Source organism: Excalfactoria chinensis, chromosome Z (assembly GCF_039878825.1).
Source record: "Excalfactoria chinensis isolate bCotChi1 chromosome Z, bCotChi1.hap2, whole genome shotgun sequence".
In the NCBI taxonomy this organism is placed as follows: Eukaryota; Metazoa; Chordata; class Aves; order Galliformes; family Phasianidae; genus Excalfactoria; species Excalfactoria chinensis.
Genome location: NC_092857.1, coordinates 52,503,991 through 52,521,741, shown reverse-complemented (window position 1 = coordinate 52,521,741; position 17,751 = coordinate 52,503,991).

Genomic DNA, 17,751 nt, shown 5'->3' with positions numbered 1-17,751 from the left:
CCTTTGAACAGATAGGTCACAAAATCAGGTAAATCAAATCCTGAATTAAGAAAGGCATAACACAGTTTTCTAATGTATTCTCAGAAGTGTGTTCCACAATAATTTAAGAAGATCTTTTGCAAATAACCTTTCTGTTAATTGCAGTAGTAGCATTACTTTGGTGAACTATTCAAATCTACCACTGATGAGATAGTTTCAGGCCACAAAACCATATGAGTCAGTTAACCTACTCTCACAGGATCCTTTTCTCTCTTTCATTCATGGCACACAGGCATTCAACACAGAGACAGCATCTGATTGATTGGTGACTGGATCTTAAGAGAGGCTGGATGTCAACCCACGGGTCTGAAGCACAGTTCAGTGCAAGCAAAGGAGGCAGAGACCTGAGTGTACCACTCCCTATGCCATGACCCCAACACAAGGCAGAACCAATAGTTCCACTGATTTCAAAAGTTGATCTCGATTAGCACTAGCAACATTAAGACAAGCTACATTCACCATCTCCCAGCTCTCCAATGATCTCCACTTATCCTTTGCTGTTCCTAAGATACTGCTGGTATCTCAGATCAGCACTGGGAGAAAGTTTGCCTCTCTAGAAGCAGCAACATTAGGATGCCTTTGCTAAAGATGCATCAGTAAGCTACTGATCAAACAGGAATTTCAGTAACAAAGGCATTGTAAAATGCTCCATTCTGAGAAAGAAGATGAGGACAGTTCTGCAGACTGCTTTAGCATGCCGTTAAAACAATCTTCTATAGGTACCAGGAACATCCAGCAACACAACATAGAGCTTTGTATGGGCCAGTTGTGCTGCACTCTGCCATACAGGCTGGATCTAGAAACTACATAGTCTTGTTAATGAAAACAAGAAGAAAAATCTGTGCAACAATGAAACTTAAGTGCATAATTGCTGGTTTGATTTTACTGATGAGAGCAACGCTGTTGTTCAGAAGGACACAGGAGGAGCTGAATGATGCCACATGACACAGAAATCTAAGGTCTATCCTTTAATCTTTATCAACTTTAAATCTTTAGAAATCCTATAAACTAACTTCAAGATCTGAAAGTATTTTGAAAATGGAATAAAACAAAGTGAAGGGAAGTCCCCGGTCCTACGAAGTTTTATTTATTTTCATGGTTAACGTCATGTAAAGTAAAATCACGTACAACTCTTTGTGTAAAGGGAACTTTTTCCTGTAAGCCTTTCTGCAGGAAGAATAGTTTTGAATGACTAACTCAGTTCAGCATGCTGTTCATGTATGAGTAATACTACCTCAGTATATTTGGACTTGCAATCCATTTTTGTCATTCAGTACAGCGTCAAACAAAGAAACAAGCTTATTTCCTGCATTTTGTCCTACAGTCGACACAGTCGTGGAAAAAGACAAAATGCCCTGTCAGACGGAACAAAATTAACTTCCATTAGAATCCCTTTTATTGAAAGCTGCCAGATGTACTTACTTTGGTCTCAAGGCCAAACCATGACCAAAATTAAGAAGCTCAGAATTCCACTGGAGATGGTTATCACAACAAACTAGTACTCCATAATGCCTGTGCTTATATTGACTTTATTTCTAGGAACTACAGACTTCATTTTTGGAAAGTACCACCACCACACACTGATTCCATTTTAGGGGACAGGCAAGAATGCACAAGCTAAAGTTAGATTAGTTACACCATAATTTAAGGTGAAGGTACAGCTTTTCTTCTGTGTTCTTCAGTGCTTATCAAATTCCTGATCCTCGTTCCATCTGAGCAAGAGGATGAAGAACAAGACTATCACTTTTATTCATTGTGAGACTACATTAGTGTAAACAAGCAAAGATGACTGTAAGAGGAAACAAAAGGACTAAAATGTTACGGTACTTACTCACAGTGCATCATTGGACACAAGCATGCTTGCTCTGAAAATGACAGTCCCTCAGCCAAATTATTCACTGTAGCTGGGATGAGGCAACAGTTTATAAACTATCCAGTCCTAGATGTTGACTGATTGATTAAGACTTACCCTGCATCTGCAAAATGCCAATCTGATGGACTGAAACTGTATAGTTTCGACTTGGTAACACGCATGTAAGTTTTTTGACCAAGAAAATCTGTTCAGTGTGTATGAAACAAACCACTGCTCTAATCCAGTCAGACTAGGTGTTTCAGTGTTTCAGTTCCTGACCTAAAAGTGTCACTACTGGGCTCACTTATCCTGTAGACAAGTTCAAAGAGGATAATGATGAGAATCGAAGTGTTCTTTTACCCCCACCATTAGGGCTGTAACACAGTGAGCAGAGCTGCTCAGGAGAGTATGAACTACTGCCTCCAGCCTTGGTTTTGATGGGAGACACTATACTCAGCACTAATACTAGACAAGTCACACGTAACATTCAAATTCACTTCCAGGTTCAAAGAGGAGACAGATGAAAAGCCAAACACAAAGGTTGTTCCCTTTCAATAAAGCTTAAAATATGCTCTACAGATGAGGATATAATAAGCATACTGGTATACATGCAAACTTACTAGCCATGTTTTAATTAACATATTAGTATATATTTAATAGAGACAACATATTAAATACACATAAATACATATGAAATACAAACATATGTTGCATGTGTATTTCGTGGAGTTACACATCATTTCTTCCTGGAATTATCATTTCATCTAGTTTTTCTGAAGTTACTTCTAAAAAAATTAATGCTAATTTTAAGTTATATTGCATTTTCAATGTTAACTATGCCACCCCAAACATGAAAGTTGCTAATACTTGCTATACCTACCCAGCACTGAATCCCATACTACATTTACTGTTTAAACAGATCATTTATCTAATGGGGAGAAGCTCCAGATAGCAGCTCAAGTAACACTGTGCAACCAAGAAATGCTGCTGGACTGTGTGTGGACTGGACCATCAATAACAGAGAACTGATCTGCATTTTAATAAACCTTTCCATGAAATTCTGTTTCCTTCACTTGACTCTAAGAATGAGTGTTTGCTAAATTTAGTGCATAATGTGAGAACAGATCAGTCTACTTTTTGGTGAGCTACCCTAAAATAGTAAAAAAAACCTTGTAGCATAGAACTACAAACTGACACATGAACAATTTGATTCATTTCATAATCTTTGGATTCAACTTTAGCTGTAAGTTCATTATAATTCAGATACAAATGACACTGGATAGCAAGGGAAGAGCAACAGTTTGTGCAATTTTCTACTCTGCATACTCATTAGATATACACAGGCACACATGCATTGCCCCTGCAGATATATATAACTCATTTATCCTCAAGGCTGAAAACTGATAATATAAATACTTGGCAACAGAAGGTATTGTCCATTTGACTATTGCAATAATTGACAAGTACAGCCCTACAAGCCAGTACAAAGAATGCTGTAACAGAAGCCTACTCATAGAAAAGTTACTGTGCAGGTAGATGTGCCAGCCAGCACATGTGCTGTAAATGCAGGACCTCTCCCAGTTGCTGCACTTCTAAATGGACACTGCCTTTAGTCATTCATAAATTAATTTCCATTTGATGATCAACTGCAGTTGCAAGCGTGTTCATCATCAAAGTTTCTCAATTAGTAGTTTGGGAGCCCAGGGTTACCAAACTTATAGCTCTGCCTTCTGTCCTAGCTACTGAGGTACACCTGAGTTTATGGTAAGAGAAAGATGTGGTATACTTGCCCTGAAAAACACACATCAGATGATATCACAGAATCACAGAATCGCAGAACTGAAGGGACTGGAAGAGTACCTCCAGAGGCTGAGCTCAACCCCCCTGCTAGAGCACGCTCCCTAAAGCAGGCCGCACAAATAGGCATCTGGATGGGTCTTGAATATCTCCAAGGAAGGAAAATCCACAAGCACCCTGGGCAGCCCATTCCAGAGCTCCATCACCCTCACCATGAAGTAGTTCTTTTGCATATTGGTTTTAGAACTTCCTATGTTCCAGTTTATGGCCATTTCCCCTTGTCCCGTCCCCACAGAACACTGAAAAGAGGTTGGCCATATCCCTTTCTTTCCCACACTTAATGTATTTATCAACATTACTAAGATAATTTCCAAGTCCTCTTTTCTCTAGGCTGAACAGACCCAGCTCTCCCAGCTTTTCCTTATAAGGGAAATGTTCCAGGCCCTTTATCATCTTTGTGGCCCTCTGCTGGACTCCCTCCAGCACATTCTTGTCTTTTTTGCACTGGGGAACCCAGAACTGGATACAGTATTCCAGGAGAGGCCTCACTTGTTTGATTCACCATTACCAAATGAAAGCATGTCCTGAATGGTCAGGTATCTAGAAGCCCTCTCTTCTTACTGGTCAGTCATGTATTGTCTTCCACATGGATATTTGCTTGTTAAGCACCATGGCCTATAAGAGCTTATAAATAGTCCCATGGGAAGAAGGAGTCACTGAAGTGCCTGGAAAAGACTGCGTGAAGAAAACGGGAGAGAGGACTCACAAGCAAACAAGAGTTGCAGGAAACATATAAGAGACATGGGAATTTTTTGGACAGTGCCAGCTGAAGCACAACTTAAATTTGTCAAAATCATGGGAAAATTTTAGTCGCGTACTCATAGTATAACATATCCTCAGACATATTTCACAAGAGGTCCGTATTGTGTGGAAATAGGTGAACAAGCACAAGAATAAGCTGTTTCCCAGCCTTGTAGAAATAGTAGTTACTGCTCTTCTTTGCATTAGAAAACTTCAAGATGACATTCAAAAATTGAGACCCATCATCCTCTCAATGTGAAGTATCAGGCTTCTTTGCATACAACAGCAAGTTCAGAAGCATCTTGTGTAACCTGATTACTACTGTTGCTTGCTAAGCTGTAGGATAAACTGATTTCTCAGTGAACATCTATGCATCAAAACTCTCCTTTCTGAACATAGTTCAGCTGGAGGGGAAAGACAGCAGCTGAGGAAGAAATCGTTCCTGAGTCCTTTTATTACACCTGTCCTGAGAGGGATTTCCTGTCCCGAGAGCGGAATTTTTCCAATGAATCCATATGTTTCCATTCCATCAAACTAGCCTCCTTGTTCCAGCTCAGTACACGTCAAGTTCATAGAGAATTGTGTTGAATGTTGCACTTCACAATAATGTAGAACTTAGTCTAAAATGTTAGACATCTCCTTTGGAACGTAACACGCACAACAGTCTTAGGTACCAGGTGCCTCTTCTGTCACCCCTTAAAAGGGCAAAGCTTAATAAATGTAAACCACTGTACATTTACTCTATTCTTTGGGTCAGGCTGATTAAAAAATATTAATCATCCCCCTCCTCTCAATTGAAGGTGATACAGGTGGTACTCCATCCTAGATCACAGAATCATAGAGTCGTAGGGGTTGGAAGGGACCTCCAGAGATCATCAATTCCAAACCCCCTGCCAAAGCAGGTTCCCTACACCAGGTTGTACAGGTAGGCATCCAGGTGGGTCTTGAATATCTCCAGAGAAGGAGACTCCACAACCCCCCTGGCAGCTTGTTCCAGTGCTCACACCTTGTCTCACCAAGGTGTGTGACAATTGGAATCTGTCATCACCTTGAACAGGTATCACTGGGCATTTCCTGGAAAGGCATCTTAGGTGGCTTAACCTAGAGTAGTGACACTCTTCAAAGCCGCTGGAATGACACCATTGCTCACTCAATTACTGATGGGGCCTTGGAGCATGTGTGAATGCAAGTGGATCAGAGTGAGCTTGGATAGGCAAGACTGGGACACTTGCTGGAAGGTGACAAGACCTCTATTTTGGTCGTCAATCCTATAAGCAGGAAGAAGAACCTAGGATTTTTTCTTACCTACCTTGTAAGAACAAAATGAATAAAACAATACTTTGTACAGTAAAGAAATCTCTACCAAGGGCACAGGCAACAGCTCAGCAATTGCTCTGTCCCCTCACAGCAAGAAACAAATGCAGATTTGAACAGAGGAGATTCAGAGAAGTGAAATAATTTTCTCAGAAATTAGCAATCCACTTCCTGTTCAGAGAATGTAGAAGCTTAACAGAGGTATCTGGATTCCATTCTGAGGCTAAGATACCTGCCTTCTACCTTGGTCTGCTTCTGGATGTCACCTGCCCCCTGATCAGGCCCAAGACAGTCTTACACATAGTTGTTCCCCTTTCTGAAGAGCTGTTTTTCCCTGAAGGTATGTGTCTGTATCACCCCAATCACTACGATCAACTGTGCTGTCATTTTCTGCTTTGCTTTTAACATTCTTGTCTGTTGAAACTCCTCTGACCTTGGGCTGTATTCCACAGATCCTGCTTTAATCCACCCCTACATTTTTCCATAATGAGGCTCATATACCCCTACACACCACACACAAACACACAGACAATGTTTTAAATAATTAGTAACTTTCCCTTAAGGGTAAAAATGTTCTGTAATAGTACTTCTTTTTTGTTATGAAACAATGTAAATGATCTTGGTGTGGCAATATTTTGCAATATGGCTGCGTTATGCAATAAAGACTGAAGGGTTCAGATGGCTTACACGCACCTGGAGATGCATGCTGGAGTCCTGCAGCTATTAAAAAAAACACCTAAATATGTGTACCCATCTGTATATTTGTGCACATAAATATACAATCAAAAATAGCATGACTTCCTATCATCTGCCTACTTCCCTTTAGCAAAAATGTTAGGTGCAACATACTCTATGTTGTTTAACTTAAGCTCCTTTCCCCTTCCTTCCTTTCTTTCTTTCTTTCTTTCTTTCTTTCTTTCTTTCTTTCTTTCTTTCTTTCTTTCTTTCTTTCTTTCTTTCTTTCTTTCTTTCTTTCTTTCTTTCTTTCTTTCTTTCTTTCTTTCTTTCTTTCTTTCTTTCTTTCTTTCTTTCTTTCTTTCTTTCTTTCTTTCTTTCGTTCTTTCGTCCTTTCTTTCGTCCTTTCTTTCGTCCTTTCTTTCGTCCTTTCTTTCGTCCTTTCTTTCGTCCTTTCTTTCATCCTTTCTTTCTTTCGTCCTTTCGTCCTTTCGTCCTTTCTTTCGTCCTTTCTTTCGTCCTTTCTTTCGTCCTTTCGTCCTTTCTTTCGTCCTTTCTTTCGTCCTTTCTTTCGTCCTTTCGTCCTTTCTTTCGTCCTTTCTTTCGTCCTTTCTTTCGTCCTTTCTTTCTTTCGTCCTTTCATCCTTTCCTTTCTTCCTTTCCTTTCCTTTCCTTTCCTTTCCTTTCCTTTCCTTTCCTTTCCTTTCCTTTCCTTTCCTTTCCTTTCCTTTCCTTTCCTTTCCTTTCCTTTCCTTTCCTTTCCTTTCCTTTCCTTTCCTTTCCTTTCCTTTCCTTTCCTTTCCTTTCCTTTCCTTTCCTTTCCTTTCCTTTCCTTTCCTTTCCTTTCCTTTCCTTTCCTTTCCTTTCCTTTCCTTTCCTTTCCTTTCCTTCTTCTTTTTCTTTTTTTTTCTTTTTTTTTCTTTTTTCCAAATGAGGGACCCTTTTTAAACTTCATGAAAGGAATGCAGCACTTTTTTTTTTTTTTAGGAAGGTAGTTCTGAGCTCCTTCTCTTCTGCTAACACATGTAAATCCTGTTGATTTCAGGAAGTATGTGTTTGGGTCAGCACAATTCAATGTTGATTCCCTTCCTCAGCTTTCATTTCAGTTCTGCTGATGAAAATGTAGAAACTTGCCAAATGCTTGTATTTGCAAAGCAAATTCTGCTGCCAAGAACATAAAAATGTATATATTAAGTGACCTTTTCATTTTTTTCTTTTAAGATTGTCAGTGGGTTAAGGTGAAGTGAATGACACAGCATTCACATGAAAAAGAGATCCTCACTTTGTCTTTCTTCTTTAATTCCATAAAAGACAGTGGCTGACAGTGGCTGCATAACCAAAGCTTTATATCAAAATCACTGTGGACCATGTGGTTGTGCCTGCAGAAGTTAACCAACAGCTAAGTTAAACATCAGACTGCTGACTGCCGCAGCACAAACAGAACAGTAAATCACATACCTATCGTTTTGGGAGCAGACATTTTCTTAACCACCTTCCATTGCTCCATTCTTCCATCTCAGGATTGTGGGAAGGAAAAGCTGTGCAGTAAAGGCAGCTTTTATTACTCACAAGAAGGCTGGTGTGAGAAGGGAACCAATCTCTTACTAGGGGACAAAATATAGTGAAAGTTTATTGTTAAAGTATATTGGAGAAGTAAGGTAATTGACAAGGCGGAAGGATCAGGTAATATTTCACAGATCATGGAAAGATAATGAGAATTGTGATTAAATAATTGAAGCGTGTGCAAAGCCAAATGGTAGAGGAAGGTGAGGTTTTATGGAAACAAAATGTTATTAGTTCATCATTCTGATGGTTTTGGTTATTTCCTTAACTTTTCCTTGAACATACCTATTTTTCTCACTCAGTACTGGGGTCCTGTATGGGGCCAGACCTGCGATAGGCCACAGTGCAATTCTACTGTAAGCATGAACACAGAATTGTGGATTGCACAGCTTGTAATCAGTGCGCAGTTAACATATCTCAACTCAAAACATCAAACACAGATCAGAATAATCTGTATGTATGCCATACCAGATACACACATTCCATTAAGCGCTCTGCCATCTACAGCACCGCCATGATTCTAGCACACTTTGTCTATATTAGGCTCATAAAACCTACCTGCTCTTGTAGCAGGCAACATAAGGCTCTTCTAGGAAGTATCTCACAATATGTTGTGCACTCAGTGCTGGCCAACATGACATAAATCTGCTGCAAGGCCAGGCACAGAGTTCTAGGTCTTTGGTACACAGCAGGAAAGTGCTACAGTACATTACAACAGTAGATCAATTCAAGTTTCCTCTCCCACCTTTCCTTTACCTGACAGCTTGCATGTTCTGCAGCCTGTCTTCAGGCATACCTAAGTGAGTCTTGTGTCAAGCCCAACTGATTGTACCTTGCAATGTAACTGCCGCCAGCATTACTGACAGTGTACTTAATGCAGGGCCAGCTTTCCAACCAAGCTTTGCAAGTGAAATTTGGAGGGTTTGAGAGGTCTTTTCTGGAGCACATACTGAATTTACTGAGAATACTCTGTAGATGATGGAGAAATACTGGTGCTGCCAGCAGGCGTTATTCAGCATAACAAAACCTATCTAAATACCTACGGATAGGAAGAAGTATTCAAGCCACCTAAGTGGTAAAAATGAAGTCTTAATTTGGGGAATTATTAAGCTTGCCAGTTTCCAGTGGGAATTCTTAATATTTCACAGGATTTGACACTAAGAAGCTACACATCAGCTGTACCTCAGTTACATAAAAGATGCCTGAAATAAATATTATGCAGAATCCACTAAAATTAAATATCTACCTCAAAAATGATCCAAAGATATATATATTTTTTGTTCATCTATCATTCTAGGAAATGTTCATGTGCAACAGAAATCACATTACCATCTTCTTTTACTTGAGATCTTACAGTAAGTACCTATGCCAGCAGTTATGCCATGAAGAGCTGTTACAGAAATGCTCTGTTATCTGTTCTCGTTATGTAAATCACTTATGAGTACCCACAGAATCCAAAAGACATACTATCACAGAACGAAAGAATCACAAAGCTTGGAAAAGACCTTTAAGATCACCCAGCCCAATTGTCAATCAATCACCAGCATTTCCCACTAAACCATGCCTCACATCATCTAAATGTCTCTTGAGCACCTCCAGGGATGGTGACTCCAGCACCTCCCCAGGTAGCCTGTTCTAGTGAATTGCCACTTTTCCTAACATTCACCCCAAACCTCCCTTGGCATAACTTGAGGCCATTCCCTCTAGTCCTATTGCTAGTTACATGGAAAAGGATGTCAACCTCCCCCTCATTACAACCTCCCTTCCAGTAGCTGTGGAGAGCATTAAGGTCACTACTGAGCCATCCCTTCTCAAGACTAAGTAATGCCAGCTCCCTCAGCTGCTCCTCATACGACTTGTACTCCAGACCACTCACCAGCTTTGTTACCCTTCCCTGAACATGCTCCAGGGCTTTGATCCAAAACTGACCGCAGTACTCGAGGTGAGGCCACACCAGGGCTGAGTATGGAGGGATGATCACTTCTCCACTCCTGCTGGCAACAGTTTCTGATACAAGCCAGGATGCCATTGGCCTTCTTGGCCATCTGGACACACTGCTGGACACACTCATGGTGAGTTGAGTGTCAACAGGTAAGTCCGTTTTCTCTACACAGTCTTCCAACCATTCTGCCCCAAGCCTGTAGCATTGTCTGGGCTTGTGGAGGCCAAAGTACAGATGAAATGTTGGTCTGTTGGTCGCAGCCCAGCTATCCAGGCTGTCCAGGTTGCTCCATAGGGCCTTCCTTCCCCTAGGCAGACCGACACTTCCTTACAGCTTGGTGTCACCTGCAGACATACTGAGAGTGCACTCAGTGCCCTCATCCAGGTCATCAATAAAGGTACTGAACAGGAAAGGCCCCTCTACCAACTCCCTGGAGCACCATTTGTGACTGGTTGCCAGCTGTATTTAACTCCATTTGTCACCACTCTCTGGGCCCAGCCACCCAGCCAGTCCTCAATCCAGCAAGGGTGTATGTGTCCAAGCCATGGACTGCCAGCTTCTCCAGGAGAATACTATGGGTGACAGCACTGAAAGCTCTTCTGAAGTCTAGGTAGACTAAGTCAACAGTTTTTCCCTCATCCACCATGAGGGTCACTCAGTCATAGAAGGAGTCAAGCAGGACCTACCTAACTCATGATGGCTCAGCCTAATACCCCAGTTTTCTCACATGTGCCATGTCATCTCCCTCAAGATGACCTACTCTGTAACCTTCCCTGACATCCAGGTCAGGATGACAGTCCTGTAATTCACCGGATCCTCCTTACAACCCTTCTTATAGCTGGGAGTCACACTGGCAAGCCTCCAACCCTCTGACACCTCTCCAGCTGGCCAGGAACACTGATAGATGATGAAAAGTATCTTGGCTTTCTCCTCTGCCAGCTCCTCCAGCACACTCAGGTGGATACCTCCCAGCCACACGGACCTGTGGCAGGTCTTCCACTGTTTCCACCTGAATCGTGGGGAGTTTATTCCACTCCCCATTTGAGATTTCCAGGTCAGAGCACCCTGAGAGAAACTGTTCTGACTTTTAAAGACAGAAATAAAGAAGGCAATGAGAATCCCAGCTTTGTTCTTATCCTCAGAGGTCACGTTCCCCACTGCATCCAGTAAAGGCTGGACATTCTCCTTAGTCCTCCCCTTGCTGTTAATATACCTGTGAAAAAAGGTTTTGTTTTCTTTTACCCTAATGGCCAAGTTGAATTCAAACTGGGTTTTTGCTTGTGTGATTTTCTCCCTGCACATCCTAACAAATCCTCTGTGCCCTCCTCAAGCTGTCCTTCCCTTCTCCCACAAGTATTAGATTCTCTTTTTGTCATGGAGCCTCAGAAAAGGTTCTCTATTCATCCACGTTAGTCTTCTTCCCCAACAGCTCATCTTGCAGCACAAGGCGATAGCCTGCTCCCACGCCTTTAAAACTTCCTTAAGGAGGAGCGACCAGTTTTCCTGGACATCTTTACCATTCAGAACTGAATTCCAAGGGACTCTCCCTGTCAGCATCCTGAGCAGTGCAAAGTCCACCCTCCAGAAGTCCAAGGCAGCAGTTTTGCTACCCTGTCTTTACTTCACCAGGATGTGAGATCTCTTCCATTTTGTGGTTGCTCTGCTCAAGACAGCTCCTGACCTTCACATCTCCCACCAGTCACGCCAAGTGAGGCACCACCCTGGTCGTCTCTCCTTCCAGCTGTGTCAGGAAGTTATCTTCCATGCACTCTGGAAACCTCCCAGATCGCTTCTTCTGCACTGTACTGGATTTCCAACATCTATCAGGGAAACTGGAGTCCCCTATGAGAACAAGGGCTGGCAATTGCACAACATCCACCAGCTGCTCACAGAACACCTCATCTGCCTCTTCATCCTGGTTAGGCAGTCCAGGATGCCCACCTTGTTGGCCCTCTCCCTGATCCCTACCTATAGAGGTTCAGCCTTATCATTCCCAGCCCCAGGCTCAACAACATCAAAACACGCTCTAGTAAATTGCCATGCCGCCTTTCCTTGCTTTTCCTTGCCAGTCCCTTCTGAAGAGTTTATACCCATCCTCTGCATCACTCCAGTTGTGGGAGTGATCCCACCAGGTTTCCATAATGCCAACTAAGTCACAGTATGCTTGCAACACAGTGGCTTCCAGCTCCTCCTGTTTGTTGCCCATGCGGCGGGCATTGGTGTAGATGCACTTCAGCTGAGCTCCTTGCCTCACCTCCAATCCCATCATCATTCCCCTGGGCTCTTCTCCAGTGGGCCCAGTTTTATCCCCATTCCCCTTCATGTCTAGTTCAAAGCCCTCTCAATGAGCCCTGCCAGCTCATGGGCTAGATCCATTTCTTCCTTTCACACAGGCAAGACCCATCCACGGCCATCATGCCAGGCGGTCCCCCATGGTCAAAAGAAACATAAATCTGTGTGCACCACGTATTTATGAGATGGCTTTTCCTGCTCCTCTCTGTATGCTCCCCTGAAGGGATAGATGAAAATACAGCCTGTACACTCACTCCATCCACTAACCACCCCAATTTGCTGAATTCCTTTTTGAGAATCTTCAGGCTTCTCTCAGTGACTTTCTTGCTCCTGGCCTGAACTATCAATAGAGGATAATAACCAGAGAGGCAAATCAGACAAGGAAGTTCCCTAGAAATATCCCTCACTTGGGCCCCATGGAGGGAGTACGCTTCCCTGCAGGTAGGGCCAGACTGACATATAGGGCCCTCCGTTCCTCTCAGAAGGTAACTGCCTTTGACAATTTCCCTTCTGTCCTTCTTGACAGCAGATACTTATGTGTTCAGATAGTTTTACCCAAATAACTGCTTTTAGTCTATCAGAATGAAGAGATGACAATATCTTTTGCTTGATATGGTAACTTCAGCCTATGTTTGTGTTTGGTTTTTTTAAATTTTTTAAATTTTTTTAAAATCCTTTTTACTAAAGCAAAATAGCAGTGTGTTTATAAATCACCATCTGCTTTTAGTAGTGAAATATCTCCCCAAAGCATGGACAAGAGGCATAAAAAAACCCACCTTCAACCCTTAGATTCTCCATAGCAACTGAAATTGAAAATGATGCATTTATTGTAAGCACTGCTTCTTTCGTAAACAGCACTGCATGGTCAAAACACTCTGTTCAGTGTTTCATATACCTGTTTATCAGTTATTAATTCACCACCATAAACTGTTTAGATCTCAGTCAGGAATGACTGATGGGTAAGTGCTACTGAAAGTATTTTTATGAGTTAAAACAGCCTAAAGCTGCTGACATTTGGGGTGCAATAAGACATGGAAATGCATGTAGAGAAATCCGAGTGGGCCTAGGTAATTTGGATACTGATAACAATGAAACATTATGTCATCTGATGGTGGCCCAGGACCAGTTTGGACTCTTGCTTAGTGGAGTAAGAATTTGGACACAGTTTCTCAGGATCTTACTATAGTGCACTGTACTCTACTCATGCACTGTTAGCCTTAGGCAACACATTTATAGCTTTACTTCTCGCTCCTTTATCCTTTGAACCGTTATGCAATATAAGTTACACTTAGAAAAGGAAGAGAATGACTCATTAGTTTTCTATAGGTGTCTCAGCAGAAGACAAAGGCTCAAATTTGTGCCCCTCACCTTCTTCCTCCTAAAGAAGGGCATGTGCCGCTTCGTCATTGTGTAGACTCAAGGCACTGCAGGCTCAGCTGGCTCACTTCAGCTGCAAACATCCAGAGGTGTATGAGCACAAAGAGAGAAAGGCCAAAAGGCAGACAAAACCAGTTTCAGAACCTCCAGCATTGGTGGGACTGTGTTTGTTGGTCCTGATTTCAGTGAGAAGACAGATTTCAGTTTCACCGTACTTTCAGTTTACAACCTTTGAAGGCTTTGAACCATAGAATGCCAATTAACTTTCCAGTATAACTTGAGAAAAAGGTACTGCTCTCTTCTTTTTCACTTCCAAAGTGAAAAATGAGTCTGCCTTTTTCAGACATCCAAATCAATTTTTCCAAAGACAGAAAACATTCTTAGCCACCACAGGACGCTTCATACAACATGTAAGATGGCTTATGAACAATCACTTCCATAAAACAACGTGATTTTGGAATTGGTAGTATTTAAAAAGTATAATCTGTTGCATAGTTATCACCGTGGTGATTTAATTAAAATCTAAGCTTACAACTTCAAACTCCCAAACTTCAACACCACAGAAGAAGATGCCCATAATTCCCCTTTGTACTTGCTGGATCATAAATGCTGTGATGACTAACTAACTCTATCCGGCATTTAAAATACTTGCTAGTGGCAGTATTCAGGATGTCTTCCACATTATGGAAAAAAAAGAGCACAAAAGTCATGGAGAATCACAGGCTTCTTTATGTATCTTGTTCTGCAAGGTCAGGACTTCTTCACTGTTGAATGTGAAAGAAGTTTAAAATTACGAAATCATTTATTCATGAGGGAAATGTGCTGTTATTTTTTTCTCAGTCAGCAGTCAATAACTAGCCCAAAAAAGGGCAAAATAAAAATAAAGAGGAATGATGGGTTTAAAAATATCTGGTGTTCTCTGGACCTTTTCAAAAGGGTTCCTCTTCATTCAAGAATGCAGAAAGGGGGAGAGGGAAGGGACTGTGAATAGCTGAGATTATCAGTGATCTCACAGTAAATTACACATTTATTTGGAATGCATTACAGGATTAAGGTTACAGACTTAAGAATTGATCCAAATTCCATTATGTAAATGGAAAAAGAAAATTATCTTAATTGTCTTAAAAGGAAATTGAATTTAGTTTTCAGTCTGAATGCTTATGTGATCTCAGTTTAATTCTGCTACAGCTTTTGTTAGCGCATGGCATCACCCAAGCAGGCCCCCACATACGATCTCATGAACAGCCTTCCTTACTTTTGCTAAGCTACAGGTCAGCTGGTCTCCTGCTGCGCACTCATGTTCTCACACCTGAATTCAACCCCAAGATCAAAGCGCCAGCACTTTGTCCCATACAGTTCCAAATGCTCTTGGCTTTTACTGGACCCAGAGTAAGCTCACTGTTCTCAGAAATCCAGTTTGCACAGCAGGACATTGGAAGCGGCATATCACAGTCATAACATTTTTGTGTCTTCTCTGAAGTAATAGGTATACCTATGCACTGTAAACAAAGTGAATTTGAAGATAGGGACAGATCCATTTTGATCTGCCAGTTTCATTTAAAATTAATAAATTCAGGCTATGTGTAAACTGTCCAGTCACATCCTGTGAAGGTTTAAACAGTGTAACCACAAGGGAAAATAAACCATCAGCTCTTCCCTTTTTATCTTAAAAGTGTCTGAAACGAACTGGTTGCTAAAGAAACCTGATATAATTGTGACAGACTGTTTTGAAACCCTTAGCACAGTTCATCTGAAACCTCAGCATAACAAGTGGCTGCTTATCTGTGTCCCATTCCAGGAAGAAATGCATGGCATTTCGTCATCACAGCTGAAAGACTAGCTGGCTCCGCACGTAGGCTAAGCAAGAATAAGAGCCCTCAGCTATAATGAGGGCACGGTGGTAGCTAATGCTTAGTCAGAGTCTGTTTCCTATAGCCTTTGCTACCGAACGTAGGAGTAGGAATGCAGGAAAAAGCAAAAATTAAAGAGAACATACTGAAAGCCAATGTTTACCTTCTCTGTTTGTTCTCAGGAAAGATTATTTTTGAAGAAACGGAATGCATGAAGTAACATTGTGACATCCCAAACCACCTCGCCTACTACAAAGACTTTAGGTAATTTTATTTAGTGTGTATGTGAGAAACGTTTCTTACAGGAGAGAGAATCATAAAAAGCAGATGTATTTTTTCAGTCTGATATTTAGATGCAAATTGGTGAGTGGAAATTTAACATAATTATTTCCTTGTAAGAACTGATCTTGAATTTCCAAAAAAGCAAACCAGCTTTATCCCAAGCTGTTGAGGCACAGCTAACTGGTAGCAACTGACATTACTTGAAAAACAAAGGTGCATCTTCGTTTGTGGAGGAAAACAGGGACGAACATTTATATTTACAAGTTCTTTTCCCTCTTTTCTACATCCTCCAGATGATGACAACTGTGATGCACTGTTGTCATGGTTTTTAACACCAGAATCTGAGAAATATGAGCACGGAACAACCATTCAAGAGAACATAAAAATGTTAAATCTGAATGTGTAGCACTGTTCAGACTGTAAGTTTGCAAGCTGATTCACTCAGGACATTTTGTTTTGTTATTTTGTCTGCAGAAAAATCACAGCAATTGTTGTGAATTTACTCTTCTATAACCAAGATGATTTAAGCACACAACTCTGTGCACTATCATGCTGAACATACTGGACTGAGTCATTTACACACACGCAGCTGTTGGCATGAATAAGGGCTAGATTTAACTTGCTCTGTTTAATTCACTGGCTGAACACTGAAAATTGTTGGCATGGATTTTTCTCAGGAAATTCAAACTTACACAAGCAGAGGAAAAACACTGCAAAGGACATGCTGCTGTGTGCAAAAATCCATCCTGGGTAAAACTTTAAATCCTAAGAATAAATCCGGTGTGCAGTTTGCCCAAATAGGCTTTCCTATTCAACTCTGAAGGTTTAGAGCAGTTGTTAATCCTGCACACAGTGCTAAGCAGGGAAGTTTTCAGTTATTTCTAAAACATGTTATTCTGAGGCTATATTTGAATCTTCCATATTTACGTGATGAGGGGTTATGTCATAAAGTTAATCATTCCCAGGATGCTAGCATTCAGGGTAATGAAAAACTTCTTGTGCAAGCAGTCATTAATCAGTGCGTATAACATTGCATAATGCTTTCTGAAGCATGTGTTATGTGATCAGAGTACAAGGCTGTACAATACAGCAAAGTGTTTATGCCATATGCTGACCTTTTCTAAAGCAGAAACGAAGCCATGTGATGTGCTGCTCTTGCCAGCAGTTACTTATTGCCAATAATTAAGTTTGATGATATGAAGAAATACAAACTTGTATTCCTTTAGGATTGTAAAAGGAAGCTTTGAAGTTTTTGGCACTGTAAGTCACAAAGATTGCCAGCTTGGCTCGGATACTCTACCGTTGTCCATTACAGGTACTGCCCATCAAAACTGGAATTGAGTGCCCTGTTCAAGTGATTACTGGCATTTGTGTAAAGGAAAACAAGTTCCACTGTTACAGGGCTGCTGTATTATATGAAAGAGCAAAAAGGTCACAGGAATAAAGCAAGCAAATGCATGCTCAGTACCTCGAATCTCAGTACATCACAATAACATCTGATGTTCTTGCGCAACAGTGCTAGTAAGTAGCTCTTACTTAATCTTCTACCAGTATTACACAAGTATACTTGCGAAATACTTCAGATAAATATTCTGTAATTATATGAACTATAAAAGCATGTAAAGAACAAAATGTTTTTGTAACTCTAAACACACATACCTGTGGTTTACATACGTACGTGGTTTTGACGAGCTATTTTAACAATGGAAACAATGCTTTAGAAGATTCCATGAACAACCAGGATGCTATGTGCTCGAAGCAGAGTGGACCTATGGACATGCAAGTTGTATATTACGCATATATATGCACAAAGTGATCACAATTTTGCCCTGCACACAGTCACTCTGTGCTTTCCTGCTGGCAGAATCAGGCTGCAAAGCTGGAATAACCAGCTTAATAGTACTGCTTTAGCACCAGCAACTATTCTGGTAGTGTAGCTGTGCCATGGCTGCTCCCACACCACCTCC